Source organism: Nicotiana tabacum, chromosome 15, assembly GCF_000715075.1.
Source record: "Nicotiana tabacum cultivar K326 chromosome 15, ASM71507v2, whole genome shotgun sequence".
Lineage (NCBI taxonomy): Eukaryota > Viridiplantae > Streptophyta > Magnoliopsida > Solanales > Solanaceae > Nicotiana > Nicotiana tabacum.
Genome location: NC_134094.1, coordinates 107,722,358 through 107,745,161, shown reverse-complemented (window position 1 = coordinate 107,745,161; position 22,804 = coordinate 107,722,358).

Sequence of the window (22,804 nt, the reverse complement as noted above, 5' to 3'; positions counted from 1 at the left end):
CTGTATATTTATTTTGAGACTACGAGGCGGTACCTCGGGAGATGTGATGACCCAAAAGGTCATCTTATGTTTTAGAACTCGAATCTGCGCTCTTAAGCCTTAAAAATCTCATTTTTACCCTCATCGATTTGCGTGCACAGTCCGGGCATGTTTCTAAAAAGCTTTTATGTTGAAAATTGATGAAAATAAGAATGTATGCAGTAAAAGTTGATTTTAGTTGACTTCGGTGAACATTTTTTTTAAGCAGACCCAAATCCGTATTTTGACGGTCCCGGTGGGTCCATATCAAATTATGGGACCTGGGCGTATGCCCGGAATCGAATTCGGAGGTCCCTATCTCGAGTTATGAATTTTTGATAAAAATTAAAAGTCTGAAAATTTATTGTTTAAAAGAATTGGTTGATGTTTGGCCTTGTTGATATCGGGTCCGTATTTTTTGTTCTGGAGCCCGGTATAGGTCCAATATGATATTTATGACTTATCTGTGAAATTTGGTGAGAAACAGAGTTGATTTGACGTGATTAGGACGTCCAGTTGAGAAGATAGAAATTATAAAAGTGCTCTTGAGAATTTCATTTGATTTGGTGCTAAATTCGTAGTTCTAGGTGTTATTTTGGCGTTTTGATCACGCGAGCAAGTCTGTATGATGCTTTTAGACTTGTGTGCATGTTTGGTTTGGAGCCCCGAGGGCTCGGGTGAGTTTCAGAGAGGCTACGGGATGTTTTGGACTTAGAAAAATAGTATTTTTGTTGTATCTGGTGTCTACTATGTTGTGCTTCGTGATCGCGTAGTTACTCTTGCGATCGCGAAGGGGAAACTAGGCTGGGGAGGATTTACTCTACGTGAATGCGAGACCATGGTCGTGAACGTGGAGCATTGGGGGGAGTTGCTCTACGTGAACGTGACCCATCTAACGCGAACGCGTAGCTTTAGCAAGGCTGGGCAGAGGACCTGGGGAAGCTCTACGTGAACACGAGTCATTTCACGCGAACATGAAGGCAAGGCAGGCTAAGCCTTTGCGAACACGTAAAGCCTCTCGCGATCGCGTAAGTCCTTAGGAGGCTGCTCTTCGCGGCAGTGTTCACGCGATCGCGATGAACACTGTCTCCCAGCACTTAACAGAATCCAAACACGGGATTTAGCCAAAAAAGTTATTTTTCTCAAAAACCAAACGGTGTGAGGCAATTTTTCAAGAGCCATTTCTTCCCCAAAGTGTTGGTAAGTGATTCTAAACCATTTTCTTTCAATTACCCATTACATTCATGAATTATCAACCTAAAATCTAGAGTTTTCATGGTAAAATTAGGGGTTAGGGTAGAAAATAGGGATTTCGGAAATTTAAGAATTTAGACCTCAATTTGAGGTCGAATTCCAAAACTAATTACATATTCGGGCTCGGGGGTGAATGGGTAAATGGATTTTGGTCCGAACCTCGGGCTTTGACCAAGCGGACCCGGGGTCGATTTTTTGACTTTTTGGAGGAAAATTTGGGAAATTTAATTTATGCAATATAATTGATTTCTTTAGCAATATTTGATATTATTGAATCATTTTTGAATAGATACGAGTGTTTTGGAGGTGAATTCCAAAGAAAAAGTTGTGATTGAGAATTAAGTGACATTCAGAGCGAGGTAAGTGTTGTGTCTAACCCTGACTTGAGGGAATTAGGAACCTTAGATTACTTGCTAAGTGAAATTCATGTGAGCGGCATATATGTGAGGTGACGAGTACTTATGCGCTGCCAATTTACCTATTTTCCATGTTTCTCTGTTTTTCTTATATTGTCTTTTTCCTATGTCTAATTGCTATGTGTTATACTATTGTTGTTCAATTTATCGTTCGTATCATGTTTACGAATTTTCTGGTGATAATTGAGTTTTTATTTCAAAGTTGAGATTGATATTATGGAACCAAATGTTGAAGTAAGGTTTGTACTTGTTATTCTATCTCCATGTTGTTATTTATGCATTTCATTATGGTAAGGAAGAGTGTTAATGCACGAAAGGTGATGTCGTACCATATTGTGAGTGTTAATGCACGAAGGGTGATGCCGTGCCATATTGTGAGTGTTAATGCACGAAGGGTGATGTTGTGCCATGATATGAGAGTTAATGCACGAAGGGTGATGTCGTGCCATGATATGAGAGTTAATGCACGAAGGGTGATGTCATGCCGTTTCTATTGATTTTATGGTGAGATTGAGAGTAAAAGCACGAAGGGTGATGCCGTGCATTTTTCCTTTATTGTATTCACTATTCCTGTTGATTCTTGGTATGTTGACTACTACGGTTATCATTCTGTTGTATTTCTTTATCTCGTATTCCCCTCAGCATGTTCCCCTCCTGACATTTCCTGTTTAGTTCTTCATTTCTGTTATTTGTATATACACTGTTAAATTGTACAGGTTGATTTATAGGTACCTTGCCTTAGCCTCGTCACTACTTCGTCGAGGTTAGGCTCGACACTTACCAGTACATGGGGTCGGTTGTACTGATACTGCACTCTGCACTTTCTGTGCAGATTTTGGTACATGCTCGGGTTGATCGAGATTTTTGCTATTGGTCCGCTGTCCGGAGACTCAAGGTAAATATGTCGGCGTTCACAGACCTTGAAGTCCCCATCTATCTTCTCTGTCCTACTATTTTTTTCATTCAGACAGTTGTATTTCATTCAGACTATTACTTGTAGAAAATTCTAGAATGCTCGTGAATTATGACTCCAGATCCGGGTGGTAGTAATTAATATAGTTTTATAATATTCCGCACTTATCATATTTCATATTAGTTAATTATTGTTATTTACTGAATAGAAATAAGGAATTGGTTTAATGATTTTCTAACGTTGATTTTCCTAGCAAGTGAAATGTTAGGCGCCATCACGGTCCCGTCGGTGGAAAATTTTGGGTCGTGACAGGAGATCCCCTATTGTTTACCCCTGTGTGTTGCACTATTGCCTTGTTGTGTTTTCTTTTGTTAAATTCTGTAAATTCTCCTACTTTATTTATTATATACCAGTGGGCCTGACCTGACCTCGTCACTACTTGACTGAGGTTAGGCTTGGCACTTACTGGGTACCGTTGTGGTGTACTCATGCTACTCTTCTGTACATGTTTTTGTGTGCAGATCCAGGTACTTCTTATCAGCCTCGCTACTAGCTGAGAGTGCTTGTTGTTGCACGGAGACTTCAAGGTACATCTGCTGCGTCCGCAGACCTCGGAGTCCCCCTCTATTCTCTCCTATGTCATTTACCTTTCGTACTTCTTTTGTTAGACTCTGGTGTATAGAGATACTAGTTTCTTTCTGTAGCTTGTGAATTATGATGTTCCGGGTTTTGAGAAATTGTGTACGTCTAGTGTTTTGATTATTGTATATGTCGAGCGGCATTATTATTGGTTATTCAGTATCTAATGCAGTTAGCTGTTTAGTTTTGCTTCCATTATTGATATTTCCGCAATTTGTTAGGCTTACCTAGTCGCAGAGACTAGGTGCCATCACAACATGTCTCGGAGGGATGTTTGGGTCGTGACATAGGTGGAAGGGATCGTGGATACTTTCCCAGATGAACAACTATTAGCCACGAGCCTTTAGATTGCGCCAATGTATGTAGATATTGCAAACTACCTGGCGAGTGATACTGTTCCCTATGACTTATCCCTTGTGTAGAAGAAAAAGTTCTTTCATAATTATCGCATGTATTTATGGGATGAAGCATATTTGTGCAACCATTTGTATTGATAACATGATCCCGAGGTGTTTTCCCGAGATAGACCAAGCTTCTGTTTTGCAGGCATGTCATGCTTCGCCTTATGAAGGCCATTTTGGAGGAGTAAGGACAACTGCTAAAGTGTTGGAGTCGGGCTTTTATTGGTTGACGTTATTTAAAGATGGACACTTTTGGGTAAAGAGTTGTGATGAGTGCCAACGGACTGGTAATATTTCCCGTCGACATGAGATGCCCATGAACCCTATTCAAGAGGTGGAAGTATTTGATGTATGGGGAATAAATTTTATGGGACCATTCGTCAGCTCATATGGCAACAAGTACATACTGGTAGCGGTGGACTATGTCTCGAAATGGGTAGAAGCCGTGGCACTCCCAACAAATGATACAAAGGGAGTTTTTGGTTTTCAATGAAAAAATATATTCACTCTATTTGGTACTAGAAGAGCGATCATCAGTGATGGAGGAACTCACTTTTGCAACCGAGCCTTCGCAAAGTTGTTGGAAAAATATGGCGTTCTCCATAAGGTTTTCACTCCGTATCACCCACAAACAAGTGGGAAAGTGGAGGTGTCAAATAGAGAAATCAAGAGTGCTTTGACCAAAATTGGATGATGCACTATGGGCTTACCGCATTGCATTTAAAACTCTGATTGGTATGTCACTGTACAAATTGGTGTTTGAAAAGGCGTATCACTTTAAGTCTTGGTGTTTGAACATGTACTGGAGCATGTTGGGAGGTCACAACTCTTGGAGTAGTTCACAAAACGGAATAAAAATCACATGAGTGTGCTCCAGACCTTGCTGCCTACCTCGTGCCACATAGCCTAAAGCATAGTGGACCTGGGAGCAGACCTCACCTCGCCCAGCTCCTAGCGCGCTAGCCCATGCTGCTTATCTCTCGTCGCCAGGTCCCCTCCTTGCTGCAGAACGCGTGTAGCCTAGTCCCCTGCTCGCTGCCTCCCTCGCGTCACCTGGATTGTAGCGAGATCCACCTCGCGGAAGACCTCACGACGCCCGGTAAGTTTAAATATATATTTTTAATTCTCTTCTCTTTCTATTTCCTTTTCCTAAAACACATACCCTTAATTAAACAACTACCCGCCGTGATCAAGGAGTTTTTCCTACCACCTTACTTGTTTTGTTATGGATTTATATATGCAATGAGGACATTGCATGGATTAAGTGTGGGATGGGAGGTTATATATTCACTGTGACTTGTAAATATTAGATAAACTAATTATTTCTTGTTTTATTTTTTTTGACTTTGTCATTTCTAATTTAGCATAAAAAATAGTATAGTATTTTATCTTTAGTCTATAGTTTTTAGGATTTCTTTAGTAGTTAATCTCTTTAAAAAATACAGAAAAGCGAAAAAAATGAAATGATTGGACTTTTCCAGACGATGGATCTCATAGGCAGTTTTCTTGAGGGACTAAAGTCTAAAAAAAATTAAAAAATAGAAAAATCCAAAAAAATGTCTTTTTATTATTTTAGGTAGTAATAATCCCTCGTGATTTTTATTTGTACCTCAGTTCTTTTCATGGGATGTAGTCGAACCGGGTAGTAATTATTTTTATCTTTAGAGTAGAGTAGATTTAGGGAATAAAAGGATGGGCAGAATGAGATGTGTTAGGGGCCTTTGACTAATTTGATAGTAGTATATTTAGACTCTTGCATGTGTAGTACCTTCCCTATGGTTTGAAAATGTTTATGATGCCTTGTTGAGTAGATAACATGTTTATTGACGCATATATCTCATTTTCTTAGCTTGTGTCACTTTCTGCTTGATGCTTACTATTTTGTCGCTCCGTGAATACTTGCAATTGTTTGAGAATCGGAATGGAACCGTCCTCAGTGAGTCATGTGCCATGTGTGGGGAGAAATTGTATAGTCCATGTCATTTTATTAAAGTCTAGAACTTGCCCGGCATGTGAGTTGAAGCGAAATTTTAGGTTTTGCTCGGTTTGAAAAATGATTTTAGGCTTTCTTTGATTTGTTTTAGCTTAATTCTTAGCACAAATAATAATTATCCCTAGTCAATCCTTTTGAGCCTATAAATATTTATTTGGCAACCACATTACAATCCTATACCCATTTGATCTTAATTATCATTATTTTGATCCTTTTACCTCTTAAAGTACATTAATTATAAAATGAGCGGTAAAAGAAGTAAGGATGGAACTTGGGTGGCTTGTGAGTGGAACCAATGAAAGAAATAAAGGTTCACTTGTATTGTAAGGATTACACCACTAGCAGGAATGGTAGAAAAAAAAGGAAGTTATGGTTGAAAAGAAAGAAAAAAAATGTAGCAAAGAAAAATAAGCATATCTTGTCCTTGCTAGTGGGTATGAATTAAAGTAGTGCTTAAAGAAAGAAAAAATACTTTGGGGGTGATATTATTTGTGAAATTTCAGTTGGGTTGAAGAAAAATGCGCTTAAAGTAAATTTTGTGATGCGTTAAAGTGCTTAGGAGGGTTAGTCACTATTCCAAAATTTATCCTACCCGTCCTTTAGCCCACATTAAAACCATAAAAAATCCTAATTGATTTTAGATCGAGCAAGCCTACATTAGTAGAGGTTTACATAATGTGCAATCCTATGGTACTTTGTGCATGCATATGACTTATTTGTGAGAGTGAGGAATTTTTTTGATTTATCTGAGTCCTTAAAATGTATTTGAACATTTGATTCGAGTGTGTGGATTCGACTTACTCTTTTGTTTTTGTTGTGAGTGCACATTATTTCACGAGAGATAGGTAACATTATTAGATTTCTCTATTATGTTAAGTGTTCAAGCCATGAATGCATCGTGATACTGAGTCGGTTTGTGAGGCTCAAATTGTTATAAACATGTTGCCTTGTGTTGAATAAATTTTTGAAGTATGGCATAAAGTAATGGGAAGTGTGTGTTGAAAGCATATGCTAAAGTTTAATTGTTGCTATCAATCATAGTCATAGGTATGGCGTGGTTCGGATGTGCTAAAAGAAAATAGAGTGCTCTAGGTTAATGTGAATTGGTGGTTGACTCGAGGACGAGCAACATTTAAGTGTGGGGTGGTGATGTTCGGCCAAAATGCTATACTTTTAATAATTTACTCTCCCTATTTTGTTTTTGGCTATTGATTAATTGTAGGATATTTGATCTAAATTATGTTTTTTATGTGTAGGAGCATCGAAAGAAAGAGTCGAATGAAAGTTGCACAAAAAGAGGACAAAAATGCAAGAAAAGAGCACAAAAGCATCAAGTACCCAAATTATGCTACATACCAAGTTAAGTCAGCTCTATAGCCTGCATAACCGTGCTACAAACTAAGTAAATCCAGCTCTATAGCAAGCTTGACCACACTACAGGCCAGACGTAGCCAGCTCTGTCGTCAGGCTGACCGCGCTATAAGTCTGGCCTCGCAAGGTCTATAGCTCGGTAATTAAAAGTCGCGGGGTTAAAAGACTCCAACCCAGATTTGGACTGAGGGATTTCTGCCCTAACATGTAAATACTCCCCAAACGAGTTGAGAAAGGATTGGACACTATTTTGGAGAATAAAAAGGCTACAGATCACTGTGGAGCAAGAATCAAACAAGTTTTCCCTCTGTTTATCTCTGTACTTTGTAGTTTAATGTCTGTGAATATCATGATGATTGTTGATACATTTATGAGTAGATAAACTTTCTAATCTAGGGTTTGATGGAACCTATTGGAGGATGATTTTCTGCTACGTTTAATATAGATTTGCCTTTGATTTCTCTCTACATGTTCAACTACATTTACATTGTGGTTGATTGAAGAGCTCTCAATTGAATGTGCCTATTTAGTGTGTATTAATCGAAAAAGGGTACAACTTATTCGTTGATCTTTTGTTATAAACGCAATGGCCTTCATCCATTATGGTAAAACCATTGGATACAACAACATTCTGAAAGCGTATATACCACTGCCTTGAAGATTGTTTGAGGCCATAAATAGACTTCAAAAGTCTACAAACCTTTTGTTCGTGGCCTTTTTCAATAAAACACTCAGGTTTTTCCATATAGATTTCTTCATCTAATTCTCAATTGAGAAATTTAGTCTTTACATTCATCTGGTGTAATTCAAGTTCCAAGCTTGTAACAATAGCTAGAACCAGGCGAACAGAGGTAAATCGTACAACAGGCGAGAAAGTCTCTTCGTAGTCTATTCCTTTATGTTGTGTATACCACTCGAGCCTTACATTTTTCGACTGTGCCATCAACCTTGAGCTTAGTTTTGAGAACTTATTTGCTTTCAATTGCTTTGCATCCTTCAGGGAGGTCAATTAGTTCCCAAACTTTGTTGACTCTCATAGACTCCAATTCATCTTCCATTGTTTTTGTCTATTTATCCATAGAAGGGCATGAGAGAGCGTTTTTTGCATTTTTAGGATCGTTTTCTTCTTGTAGGAGCATCATAAATAGTTCACCGATTTCAACATCAAATGGTTGGTGGGGAATCTTTTTATGATAACCAAGTGTTATTTGTGATTTATCATTGTTCCCATTTGGATCAATGTTGCTCCTACTCGGATCAAGAACTTTCATCATGCTCCCACTTGGAACAAGATGTGTGACCATCTCGCTCCCACTTGAAACAAGATCTATTTGGTCACTTTCACGAAATATAGAAGGATTACTTTTATTCACATCTGATGATGAAGGAGGTCGTTGATGAGAAACTAAGTCATCATCTGCTAAAATTTTGCCACTCGAATGAAGTAATCCTCGTACTTATTGATCCATATCTCAAATAAGGTTAGGTCTTGACCTACCTCTCTATTCTTAGTAAACTCAATCTCTTAAATGTGACATCTCGTGATTCAAACTCAGTTACACTCCCATTGTCTTGATGACCTATAAACACATAACCCTTTGAGGTTTCAAAGTATCTTATAAAGATACCTTTCTTTCCCCTCGGGCCCAATTTGCCAAATTTGTGAGAGGAATCATGTGTATAGTTAGTACAACCCCAAAGTCTTAATACACTCAGGTTGGGTTATCTTCCAATCCATAACTCATATGGAGTAGTAGTAATCGATTTTGTAGGCACTCTGTTAAGTACATAGGTGGTGATAAGTGTGGATTTTGACTACTTATTAGCACCTTTTTACTTTTGTTTTAGTCCGAAAGTATTGATTTACGATCCCGAAACTAATGAAATTGTACAAATTGTAGGAATGTTGGATGTTTTGTCTCCCATGATGAAATTCGACTAAAACTAATGAATTGTGCAGAGGCAAAGAAGTGCGGACCGCACAAGAATTGTGCGCCTGTAAAAGTTGCTTCGCAGCCGCATGTAAGGCCCCGAAAAACTTCACCTAAAATCCAGGGTTTCGTGATGCCTAGATAGACTTATGTGTTGATGGTTGTAGAGATGTACAAGCTTTTTGGGTTGAACAACGCGTTGGGGAGTTGAAGAAAATATTTGCCAGAGTAGGGCATTTCTACGGTCAGTTTTGCGGTTGTAGAACTGATCTGCGGACCGCAGATCCACCGTAGAGTGGAGCAGGGAACTGGGCAAATTATGGATGATATTTTACGTTCAATTATGCGGCCGCATAATCATTTTGCGGGCCGAACAATCCATCACAGATCCAACATGAAATATTTTGGAGGAAAGTTCTACGATGCATTATGCGATAGCAGAATGGGTCTGCGGACCGCAGACCGGTTACAGAGTAAAGCAGAAATGCCCAGTTCCAAAAGGCCATTTTGCGAACCGCAGAAGCATTATGTGGTCGCATGTGCGACCACAGATCTGCATCAGGGCTTCATTTTCCTAATTTGTTTACCCGACCCTATTTTGATATGTTGAAGTAAAGGGCCACATTTGAAGCCAACATATGATACTTCTAGAGAAAGGTACTGCCATAGAGTGAGAGGGGATGTTCCTAAGCTTATCATTCATAAATTCTAGCTCAAAGTTGAAGAATTCACAAGAAAAACTCTCTAGGTCTTCGTCCTAGAGGTAAGATTCTACTCCCTAGCCCTCAATTCCGGGATTTAATTGGAAATAGGTAATGAGAAAAGAAATTCTTGGGTATGGGAGTAGTTCATTATGTATGAATGTACCATCAAAGGTAGTGGGAAGATTGTTGAGATCATTTAGGTAAACTTTGGGTAGTGGGATGAAGGAATCCATCATAGGAGGACCTTGAAATCTTAATGCACACCTAGTATTTGATAAAATGGTCAAGTGAGGTAGAACTATGAACTCCTTCGTAGTTTGTGTTCAATTTTGCTATATCAATAAATAGATCGAAGTGGCTAAAATTTTCGGAACATTGTAGTAATTTAAAAAGCTCGAGGCGAGGTATGTTGGCTAAATCTCTCTTAGAATTGAATCCCACATTATTCTTGTAAGCCTCGGGTTGATCATTCTAATTGTGACTATTCAGAATGCTTCTATTTTATTGTGTTATCCTTCAGGAATGTGATCTAAGTATGTGTTGTGTGTTAACATGTTAAAACTTCAAGACGTGATTCTAATGAAAGTTATTATGTCGAATTGTGTAAGAAATCTCATTGTGCCTAAGACTCTCATTTGCTCACTTGTGTGCTTAAAGTCTTGAATAGAAATGCCTTGTTGTTGAAAATCCTTAGTGGTGTTTGAAAGCAAAAGAAGTGAGCATGAGATGCGAAACACGGCCAACGTGCCGAGAATGATATTACAATAGAGGCCATTATGCCAATGAAATGAAGAGAAGTGTAAAAGCCATTGAAATGAGCTGCAAATTCCTTAAATAATAAATGCCTTGGGAGTATCGTTTAGTCACCGAGGAAGGGTAGGTTGAAATTACCTAACCCCAAAAATACAAGTGTCGGTGTAGGAGTGAGTGAGGGGTAAAATACTCGTGTGAGGTGGTGAGATATTTCCCCAAATATAGGATGAGATTGATGTTTTGGGATAATTCTCCTTAAATGGGATAAGATTATTGCTAGAGGAATGTGAGGTGATGTCGACCCACACGACATTGTGGTGAGACAGCTTAGTCGATCGGGTTGAGATCGGACGACATGCCGCGCACATGGTGGTATTGTGGGTAGACGTCTCGGGTGAGACGGCTTAGCTGATCAGGCTGAGATCGGACTCCGCTAAAAACACGATGGTGTATCGGTACTAAAGATCTCCCAACCTAAAATATTAAAACTTGCTTGAAATTTATACTTTCTCCTAACTTGGTACTTTAATATTGATGAGGCCCTCATTGATTTCATATTTCTTTATCATTATACTATTACTCGTTCTATTGAGGGGGTGTTTAGTTTTCATACTAGTACTATTCCATATGTACTAACGTACCTTTTGCCGGGGGTGCTGCATCTTTAATGGATGGAGGTGGTTCCATAGCACACGACATTGAGCAGTGATAGCAGTACACCCTCTCCTCAGCTAACTTGGTGAGTCCCACTTCATTTCGGGATCATGCGTTTGTTGTCCTTTGTACAGAGCATTTTGAGGTATAGTCGGGGCCTTCTTGTCGGCATTGTCAATACACTCTTTGGTTCTTTTAGAGGCTCCGTAGACATGGTGTGGGTTGTATATTGGTGTTGGAAAAGTCAAACTAAAATTGTTGTATTTGAATCACATGTTCCACTTCAGACCATGAATGTGTAATGTATTTTGAGACTTATAAATGAAGTAACAAATGGTAATGATATGGTGTTATTTACGTGACATCTTATTGTCTGATTAATGAGATGTACCTTCTCTTTGTTCTTGAGTGAGTCGGGTAGACGGCATTGTGCAGGCTTGCTCGACCGAGGTATATCGGTTGAGCGTCGGTCGCGCTCCATAAGGTCGGGGCGTGACACCGCAATCCAGAAATGTGTGGCTGCAAAACCCACTCTCATGTCATTTGAAGAAATCTGCGGACTGCACATGGAATTGTGGCGGCAGAACCTCCCGATGGGCATTTTTGTCAGCAATTTTTGGCCCACTATAAATAGACGAGTTTCACAATTTTAGGTCAAGTTTGAAAGTTCAAAGTTGTTGTAGCCGTTACATTTTTCCATTTTAGGAAGTTTGTGATTATTTTAGTGCGTAAACATTATATTTCATCATTGTAATCTTTGATTATGAGTTTAATTAGCTTTTCTTCTTTATTTTCTTCAATTCCTATTATGAGTAGCTAGATTCTTACTAGGGTTGTGACTTATGGGTATTTAATTTAATATTTTTTAATGATTTGGTGTTAATTATTTAGCTTAGTTCGTGCTTCAATTTTAGAATTAATGGTTACAAACATTAATTCATGCATTTTCGAGTTAGTCTCTACTTGAGAAAGAGAGATCTAGTCTAGGATAACTTGGATAATAAGAATTGGGCTAATTGAGAGATTGATTAGTCTAATTAAAGGGTTCAAACTATAGATAGTAAGAACCTGACTTGAGCTCATATCAACTATTTTGTTTGATAACCATTTGGACTTGAGAAAGCCAAATTGGGCAAAATCACTCTCTGACTGAGAGGTATTGAGTGGGTAATGTAGAGTTGAGAGCTATAATACACCCCAATGAACAAAACAAGTATTAATGTCTCTATCCCATTAGGTGAACACCTAGGTTATGATCACATCCCTAGGCTTTTAAATTATTTGGAAAAAATATCAAAAACAATCGTTCATTTCTAGTTTCTTTTCCTTAGCTTGCAATTACTAGAGTTATAGTAGAAGTAGAAATCAACACTTTGTTGTGGACGTGCAAATTTAGTTAGTCCAGTCACTCTCATCAAGTATATACTCCTAACACCCCTTATAACTCCCTGTCGATTCGACCCCGACTCATAGTTGGGTAATTTATATTGCATACGACTGTATCATATCTCTTATCGAGGTGTGTTGTGGACGTCATCAACTTTTGGCGTCATTGTCGGGGAGCTAAAATGGTGTTAGCTATATATTTGGTTTTTTTTGTAATATGTTCTTTTCCTTCCATGTTACTAACTTGTGTGAAACAATTTTAGGTATAACCATGGCCGCAAACAATGAACTTGGAAATATGCCTTTGGGGGATATGGACGTCGAGGATGAGCAAGTTTAGGAGGTTCCTCTTGAACCTCAAGCCAATAGAAGAGACCGAGTGCCTCATGAAAATTTCTCCGCTCCACCCCTACCTCCACCACGAGTGTCTCCACACCGGGTGTTACCCAATGAAGGATATGCTTGTGCAATAGTCCCTCCCCGTATTAGGGAGGAAAACTTCCAAATCACCAATGTGATGCTCACTTTGCTTGAGCAACGGGGTTTCTTCACCGGTGCTCCAACTCAAAATGTGTATAAACATTTGAAGGGTTTTGTGGATACTTGTTTGGAGAGCAAACAAACAAAAAGGATGCATCTCGCTAAGGTTTTTCCCCTTATCTCTACGGGTGAAAGCTTTAGATTGGCTGGATTGATTGCCGAACCATTCCATTCACACTTGGGATGAGTTGGTGGAAATATTTATTGCTAAGTTATTCTCTCCGGGGCACATGGCTACACTTTGAGATGAGATTTTGGCATTCAAGAAAGAGCCGAATGAACCACTATATGAGATATGGGAGCGATATAAAACTATGGTCAAGGAATGTCCCAACAACGATATAACGAAAAACATTATTCAACAAACCTTCTATCGTGGGATTAACACAACCAACCAATGTGTAGTGAATCAACTTGCCGATGAGAACTTTATGACTAGGCCATATATGGAGGCATGTGAGATTTTGGATAAAATGGCGTAAACGTCATCGGCTTGGCAATACTGGGAAAATATTCCACAAGGTGATCTGAATATGATCCACCTTTACAAAGAATTGCATGACCATGGGTAAGCCATTGCTGAATTGACTACTACCGTGAATCAATTAGCAAAAGCTCAACTTCATCAAGTGCAAAATCCTAAGCAAGTCAATGCAATGGAAGGAGTGAACATGATGGTGAAGAAGGGAAGGACCAAGGGCCCGCAAGTGCAAAATCGAATGGAGAACTATGTGTAAAAAAATAGTGATTTTGAGCAAGATGATTCCTATAATGAATAAGAAGAGGAAGTACAATATGTGAACAATTTTCAAGGGCAAATAAACAACTTCCAAGTCCCAAGACAACAACAATGGTGACCTCAAAACAATTAGGGCAATTGGAATTCTAACAATCAAGGAACAACAATAAAGGGAATTTGAATGACAACAACAATCAAGGAAATTTGGGGGGGGGGGTAACAATCAAGGCAACCGGGGGTCGGACTTTCAAAGGTTCCCGATGTATCAACAACCGAGCAACCCACCTCTTTATCCTTCCCATGGTCCAAGTTCTTCAAATAATGAGATGGGGCATATTGAAAATATGTTCAAGCAAATGATGGAAAAGAATGCCGATTCGGATGCCCAACTTGCCTTACACAACACATCAATCCACAACCTAGAAGTTCAAATGGGGCAAATCTGTGAAGCACTAAATTCTCATCCTAAGGGGGCACTACCAAGTGACACGATGGTAAACCCAAAGGGTGGAAACAACATGGTACATGGCATGTCCATTACCACAAGAAGTGGAATAGGTGGAAATGCACCCATCTCAAGTCAAAGACAGCTTGTTGATGATGATCAAGTGGTGCAAGAATATGAAATCCCGAACAATGTGGTGCAACCTAATGATGAAGTTTAGATTGATATTGATGATAGTGTGAAAGAGACTCAAGAGAAAGTGAACCCGTCTAGGGAACACATTATTGTCATAACAGATCCGGTAGTGCAAAAGGCTAAGGCACCATTGCCTAAGCCTCCACCTCCATACCCTCAAAGACTTGCCTAGCAAAATGGTGAGAATCAATTCAATAAATTCATTCAAATGATGAAGATTCTCTCAATCAATGTTCCATTAGTGGAAGCTTTGGAACAAATGCCTGATTATGCAAAGTTCAAGAAAGATCTTATGACTAAAGAAACAGTCAATGAATTTTGAAACTATCAAAGTCACTCATCAAGTGAGTATCAATTTGATGCCTTATTCATTTTCAAGACTTTGGGAATTGGTAAACCAAGACCCATCTCTATGAGATTGCAAATGGTCGATCGTACTATGAAGAGACCCTCGGGAATGATTGAAGATGTCTTGGTTCGTGTTGATAAATTCATTCTTACGGTGGATTTTGTCATTCTAGATTGTGAAGTTGATTATGAGGTGCAGTTTATTCTTAGGAGACGTTTCCTTGCTATGGGGAAGGATCTTTGTGATGTTGAAGTCGGAGGACTTACCTTCCAGATTGATGATGAAAACATAGTATTCCATGTGTGTAAGTCCATGCGGCAACCAAATAGCAATGAGGTGTGCTATTTTGTGGGCTTGGTGACCGATGTTATTGGTTGATGAAACAAGTGCTATAATCAATGTTGGTGATATATTGGAGGCCATCTTGCTCAACTTTGATGATGACGGGATGGATGGCTTCATAGAATATGTGAACTCTTTTCAAGGAATGGGGTCGTACAATTATGCACCTCGAAAATTATCCTTGGATCTTGAAAATAGGACAACGCCTCCTACAAAGCCTTCTATGAAGAGCCTCCTACCTTGGAGTTAAAGTCATTGCCTCTACATCTTCGGTATGCAATTCTCGGTCTTTGTTCTACTTTACCGGTTATTCTTTCCTCTTGTTTGACTAACGGGCAGGTAGATTCCACATTGGCGGTGCTTCAAAAGAGGAAGAAAGCTATTGGGTGGACCTTGGCAGATATTCGGGAGATAAGCCCTGCCTTTTACAAACATAAGATCAACTTGGTGGATGGTGCAAAACCATCTATTGAACATCAAAGGAGACTCAATGAGGCTATGCAAGAAGTTGTCAGAAAGGAGAATATCAAGTGGTTGGATACCGGGGTTGTCTACCCTATCTCCGATAGCTCATAGACTTCTCCGGTTAACTATGTCGCAAAGAAGGGGGGCATGACGGTGGTCACCAATTACAAGAATAAGTTGATTCCTACAAGAACGGTGACCTGTTGGAGGGTGTGTGTGGACTATCGCAGGTCAACAAAGTCATAAGGAAGGATCACTTTCCACTTCCTTTCTTAGATCAAATGCTCGATAGATTGGCTGACCGTGCTTTCTATTGCTTTCTTGATGGGTATTCGGGCTACAACCAAATTCTTATTGCTCCGGAAGATCAAGAGAAAACAACATTTACATGTCCCTATGGTACTTTTGCTTTTTAGCTGATGCCATTTGATTTGTGCAATGCACCAACCACTTTTCAAAGATGTATGATGGTTATTTTCACGGAAATGGTGGAGGACTACCTTTAGGTCTTCATGGATGACTTCTTGCTGGTTGGAGATTCTTTTGATGATTGTCTTACAAATTTGGACAAAGTGTTGGCTAGATATTAAGAAATAAATTTGGTGCTTAATTGGGAGAAATGCCATTTCATGGTTGAGGAAGGCATTGTCTTTGGCCACAAAATCTCAAAGAATGGAATTGAATTTGACAAGTCAAAGATTGAGGTGATTTCTAAACTTCCACCTCCAACTTTGGTGAAGGGTGTTCGGATTTTCTTAGGCCACGCGGGTTTTTATCGGCGTTTCATTAAAGATTTCTCTAAGGTGGTGAACCCGTTGTGCAAGCCTCTTGAGAAGGATGCAAAGTTTAACTTCAATGATGATTGCATGAGAGCTTTTGAATTGTTGAAGTTCAAGTTGACAACTACTCCCATCATCACCGCTCCAAATTGGAGTGTACCTTTTGAACTCACGTGTGATGCAAGTGACGTAGTGGTTGGGGTTGTTTTGGGGCAACGCATCAACAAGACTTTTCATCTGGTTTACAATGCTAGTAAGACCATGAATAGTGCCCAAGTCAACTATACCATTACGAAGAAAGAGCTCATTTCCATTGTGTTTGTAATTGAGAAGTTTCGCCCGTACTTGATGGGTGCAAAAGTCATTGTCCACACGGATCATGCGTTGTTTCGTTGTCTTATAAGCAAGAAGGATTCAAAGCTCATTTGATAAGATGGGTGCTTTTATTGCAATAGTTTTATATTGAAAGCCAAGATAGAAAAGGTAGTGAAAGCTAAGTGACGAACCACGTGTCTCGTTCAGAGGAGGAGGGGAGGCCGCATGATGGCCTTGAAATCAATGACTCCTTCCCCGATGAGCAACTCTTGGTGATTTCAATGAAAGAGGTGCTATGGTTCATGAATTTAGCAAATTTCCTTGTGTGTGAAATCATCCCGGATGAGTTCTCTTCAAACCAAAGGAAGAAACTCAAACGGGATTGTCAAGATTATTATTGGGATAAACCATACCTCTTCCGGATTTACATAGATGGGGTGATTAGAATATGTGTACCGGATGAAGAGAAAGGTGAAATTCTTGGGGCTTGTCATTCTTCGCCATATGGTGGTCATCATAGTGGAGTGAGAACGGCAACCAAAGTACTTAGTTTGGTTTCTATTAGCCCACTCTTTACAAGGATGCAAGTGAGTTAGTGAAATGATGTGATGAATGCCAACGGGCCGGTGAAATCTCAAAAAAAAATGAAATGCCTCTCACTACCATTTTGGAGATTGATATTTTTTATATGTGGGGTGTTTATGTCCCTTTTGTAAATTCTTGTGTAAATACCTACATCTTGGTCGCGGCGAATTATGTGTCCAAATGGGTTAAAGCCGTTGTTATACCCAACAATGAGGCGAGAAGTGTGGTGGCGTACTGAAAGAAGAATATTTTCACAAGGTTTGGTACTCCGCGTGCAATTATAAGTGATGGTGGGTCACATTTTTGCAATAAGGCTTTCGACACTTTACTTAGTAAGTATGGTGTTACTCACAAAGTCACTACTCCCTATCACTCACAAGCTAGTAGGCAAGTGAAAGTATCCAATCAGGAGATCAAGAGTATTTTGTCCAAAACGGTGAATGTTAATCGGACGGATTGGTCCAAGAAGCTAGATGATGCATTATGGGCTTATCAGACCGCTTATAAAACACCTAGTAGGATGTCACCATACCGGTTAGTGTTCGGAAAAGCTTGAAATCTTTCGGTGGAACTAGAGCACAAGGCCATGTGGGCTCTAAAGAAGTTGAATCTTGATTGGGATGTAGCCGCTAACTTGAGGGTTGCACATTTGAATGAGTTGGATGAGTTCTGGTACCATACTTATGCAAGTTCATCCTTGTACAAAGAAAAGATGAAATATCTTCATGACAAATACATTTGAAATAACGAGTTCAAGGTGGGCGATCTTGTATTATTGTCTAACTCAAGGTTGATGATGTTTCCCAGAAAGCAAAAGTCTAAATGGAGTGGTCCTTTTGAAATTGTGAGTGTGACACATTTTGGTGCATTAGACTTGAAGAACAAAAACAATGAAGTATTCTGAGTCAATGGTCACAGGGTGAAGCACTACTTGGGAAAAGTTGGAGATAGCCACATCGTGGCGGTCATTCATTTCACTTGAGGGTATTCTGCGTCGTGCATAGACATTTATTCGAGCACTTCTTGGGAGGTAACCCATATTTCTTTTCCTTTTTCTTTTATAGTTAGGTGGTATTTTTATTCTAACTTGATTTGAAGTGTGCTACAGGGGTGAGTGTGACTTACGAGAATTGTGGACGAAAATATGGCTAAGTGTTATAAGATGTGGATCGTATTTTAATTATGTGGACCGCACATTCGTTGGTGTTATAGCAAAAGTGCATTGCAACCGCACATTTATCTTATGGACCGCACAATCGAGATGATGAAAATACCAACTCTCTGAAGTTTTAGCCTGTCATTGCGGAGGTCGATCTACGACCGCACACAAAAATGTGCGGATCGCAGATGAATAACTGAGATGAGGTCCCCAGGTAACAGAGTGCGGACAATACATGAAAATGTGCGGCCGCACTCACCCTTTTTCCCTTATCAAACAAGTAGTATAAATAGAGGAACATGGCACATTTTACGTTTTTCACTCTCTGAACTAAAACATTGTGCTCTATTGAAATTTCTTAGAGATTTCATCTGTCCACACATACAGCCACTTTGATCAGTCACTCATTACACTCACTCTATCTTGTATGTTTCAATTTCATGTTAATCTTTTTAGTTAGTTTAATTTGTAGATTTTTAGTTCTTTTTAGGCCATTGGTTATTCGAGTTCAATTGTGTGTCCATGTAGGATAAATATGAACTTAGTTAACTTGATACATGCTCTACTGGGACTGGGTTAGTGAAATTTCATGATTTTATAATGTTGCCATGTCTAATTGTGCGAGAATTTGAAAAATCTAGGTAGAAAAGTTTGGTATGTGCGTAATTTTCGAAATATGCGGTCGCACTTGAATTTGTGCGGTCCGCAGATGTTGAATTGAGGGAAAATTAGTGAAGAAGGGATCTGCGGCTGCAGGTTAAAATGTGTTGACCGTAGAATTCCTATCGCGACCGCAGAACAACCCATCTTATGTCATTAGAGAGTACTCACTTTGACTCCAATGTGCGGCCGCAAGTCTATTTGTGCGGACCACAGAAATCTTCTCGCGACGCAATTAGGTCATTTCTCTATCATCAGAGAGTTGGCAATTTTGGGATTCAGAGGTGCGCCTGCAATTCAAATTGTGCAGACCGCACTTCACTTCTGTGGCCGCACAACAAAAATGTGTGGTACGCGATTCCCCATCTGCGGACCGCAAATCACTTTCCCTCCAATCATGATTTAAAAACACATCCCCACTACGTTCTCTAGTTTATCTTTTACTCGCATGTCTCTTATGTATGTTTTAATATTGAATTGCAACTAACAATCACCTCTGCTTAATAGATAAAATGGTTCAATCAAGAGGACGAGGTGACACTTCAAAAGGGAGAGGCGAATCTTCTCGGGGTCGAGGCAAAAGTGCCTTAACCCTTGGCCAGCCAAAGACAATAAGAAAGAAAGCAACAGCCGGCAGAGGGAAAGGTGCAGACCTCTCTGAGACTAGCTCATATATCTCATCTGGGGAAGTGTCAGAGGGTAACTCAACCTCTGTTTAAGAGCAGACGGCCATAAAGTCGAGGCCGCAAGCGAGATACCAGCTCAGGGATGAGCCTTCCTCATCCAATAGCACTTCCGATCTGAGGGATCGGAGAGTGCTAGTCAGGCTTCTAAGCCATCGGCTACACCAGTTCCTGGGGCACAGGTTTCTACACCAGTTCATTATATCCCCAATGATGGCAGAGGGGGAGATTCTACATCTACCGGCCTTGAAAGATCAAAGAAGAAAGAGGATTGGGAGGACCGCTTTGTCAGCCTGGCCGCCTTCACCAGCTTCCGTATGTGGTGGGCAGTGAGGTCACTAATTCTTGTGCGACAACTTTTTTTGACGGATTTGGTGAGGTACAACCCAGCCATTTTGATACAGTTCAGCATACGTAAGGGGTGGATGTGGTTCACTCAGAGTGTCATGGATGACAAAGAATACCTTGTCCGTGAATTCTGTGCTAATGTGGCTCATATAAAAAAGGGGATGAATGTGACCAAAGTACGTAACCTCAAGGTGTAGTTTGATCAACATACACTCAACACGTATTTGGTCTTTGAGGATGTTGAGCCGAAGGATTATTTAGAGAAGTGCGCACTGGGAGAGGAAGTCCGACCTTGGTTGGCTGATATTCTAGCACCACCAGGGCCACCACCACCATGGATTGCCACCAGGGTTCCCATTCATCGGAACACTTTGAGTTCTGAGGCAAAGTGGTGGCTGACATTTGTATGCAGCAGGTTGGATCCATGCCAGAACGAAACTCACCTTCCTATTCCTCGTGGAGTTCTTGTGATATCTATTATGGTCGGGTACCCAATCAATGTGGGTATTGTGATGTCGGCCAACATCTCAGTGATCGCACGACAAGATAAATCGTCCTACCCGTATCCCAACACTATTACAGAATATCTCATCGATGCAAAGGTAAAGCCGGGGGATTGTGACATAAAGGTGAAGTCGAAGAAGCCTTTTACTTGGTACTCAATGATGGATGCGAGCAACCCGAAGAAGAAAGTTCAGCCTCCTACCATTACAGGTCAGTCTGATGAGCCAGTCGTGGTAGTTTCTGAGACAGTTAATGTTCCATCCACTTCGGCTGAGCCTTCCTCCAGTGCTGCAGTTATGCCTCTGCCATCATCCACAGCCCCTACTACAACTCATGCCACAACTCCTACCTCAGCTCTTTAGCCAGTGCCCAGGCCTACTGTCCCACTATATGTATTGCGAGTCTCAATAACTGGATGCATACAACTACTGCAAAGTTGTATAACTTGTCCAGTACTGTTGCAGCGCAGTCCACTTCTCAGGCACCTCAGGTTCCCTCGACCATTGATGAGACACTAAAGAAGATTTTGGAGAACCAGAAGATAATTATGAGCACCTTGGTACAACATGGGTCGGTGATTGAAGAGCTGGGAAAGGAAGTAAAGAAGATGAGGAACTCCCAAGCCAGTAAGAAGTCTATGGATAAGCTCCGAAGAGAGGTGAACAGAATTGCTATAGACGGAGACCTTCCCTTTGACATGACGCTTGACCCGCACCAGTCTTCCCCAGATCCTTCAGCCCCATCTACACTGGTAGCACCAGTTAGCCAGTCTGAAGAGCCAGACCTTGCTACCGACACTGTTGAGGCAGTACGTCACAGGTTCGCCAACCCAGCCACACCTAGAGTCGAGGATGATGAGATTCAGTTGGCTGATCAGGAGGGCGATGACATTGTTGGGGACATACAGATGTCCAATGAGCCATAGGGAGTTTTCTTCACCCTTTCCCTCTTTTGCTCTTATTTTGCTAAATTGGGGACAATGCTTACTTTTATTCGGAGAGGGGTGGAGTTTATTTGACACATTTGGTACATTTTGATACAATTGGCCTGTAATAATTTGATGATATTCTCTTTTTTCTTATTTGTATCTATATATCTTCTCTTTGTCTCTCCCTCATTATGTATATTCATTCTATCTTTAGTAGTTTTTTGCTTACTAGCTTCTTTATTTTTTCCATATTAGTTCTTGTCTTGTTAAGTGGCTTCTTTTTATGTTTTAGTAGATAATAAGCCTTTATTAATCTTAACGCCACGGTTCTTTCCAAAGGTAGTTGTTGTGTGAACCGGGTGACTCCTCCTAACGATGGATGGCGTGACAACCTTCTTAAGGGAATGAGTTCGTTTTTGTGAATAAGTAATAATAGTAGTAGTAATGAATAAAAAGACCTAATTAAGTCATGCTCGAAGAGTCAACCATGGTTCAATTAGCACAAATACACTTAACTACATGTGTATTATTAGAGACAAGGTTCTCAAAACAAATAGCTCTAATTAGTGACTTTGGTAATCATCGAGTAGTTTAATTGGACCATAGTGATCTTTAAACTTGAATGTGGTTGTTGTAGGTTCTAGACTCTATCCTCTTTTACAATCTAGTTGCGTGAAGGGTCTAGAACTTGCCCCGAATGTGTTTCAAGGTAAAATCCTAAGTTTTGCTTGGTTTGAGAAGTGATTGTAGGCTCTTCTTGGCCCGTTTGAGTTTTCTATTGCCAACCAATATCGTTATCCCTAGTCAACTCTTTTGAGCCTCTAGTCTTTCTCATTTGATAACTATGTTACAAGCCCTTACCCATTTTGTTGTGACCCTCTCTTGGCACCTGGACTTTCCTTGACACTCTTGTGAAACAAAATGGCTTAAAACATAAGTTTGGGGGGGGGATGAGGAATTTGAAAAAGGTATCAAGGCACAAAAAGAGAAAAGAAATGATCTCTATGAAAAGAGAAGGCAAGAAAAGAAAAGAACAAAAAGAAAAATGCAAAAACATGAATAAGTAGAAGGGTTGAATGAATTCAAAAAGAGGTAATGATCCCAAGAATTGAGAAATTAAAAAGAGAGAAAAAGAATGAAATGAACAAGAAAGAGTGATGTTAAGTCTCTCTAGTCCCCAATGAAAAGAAAGTGCCTCTAAGAATTAGCAATTTGTGAGCCGAGAAATAAAAGTGTAGAGTGCTTAAGGAAAGGTGTAACCACTTACCCATATGGTATCCTATCCTAATCCAAAAGCCTTCATTACATCCCGAAAGAAGTCCTACTTGATTTCAA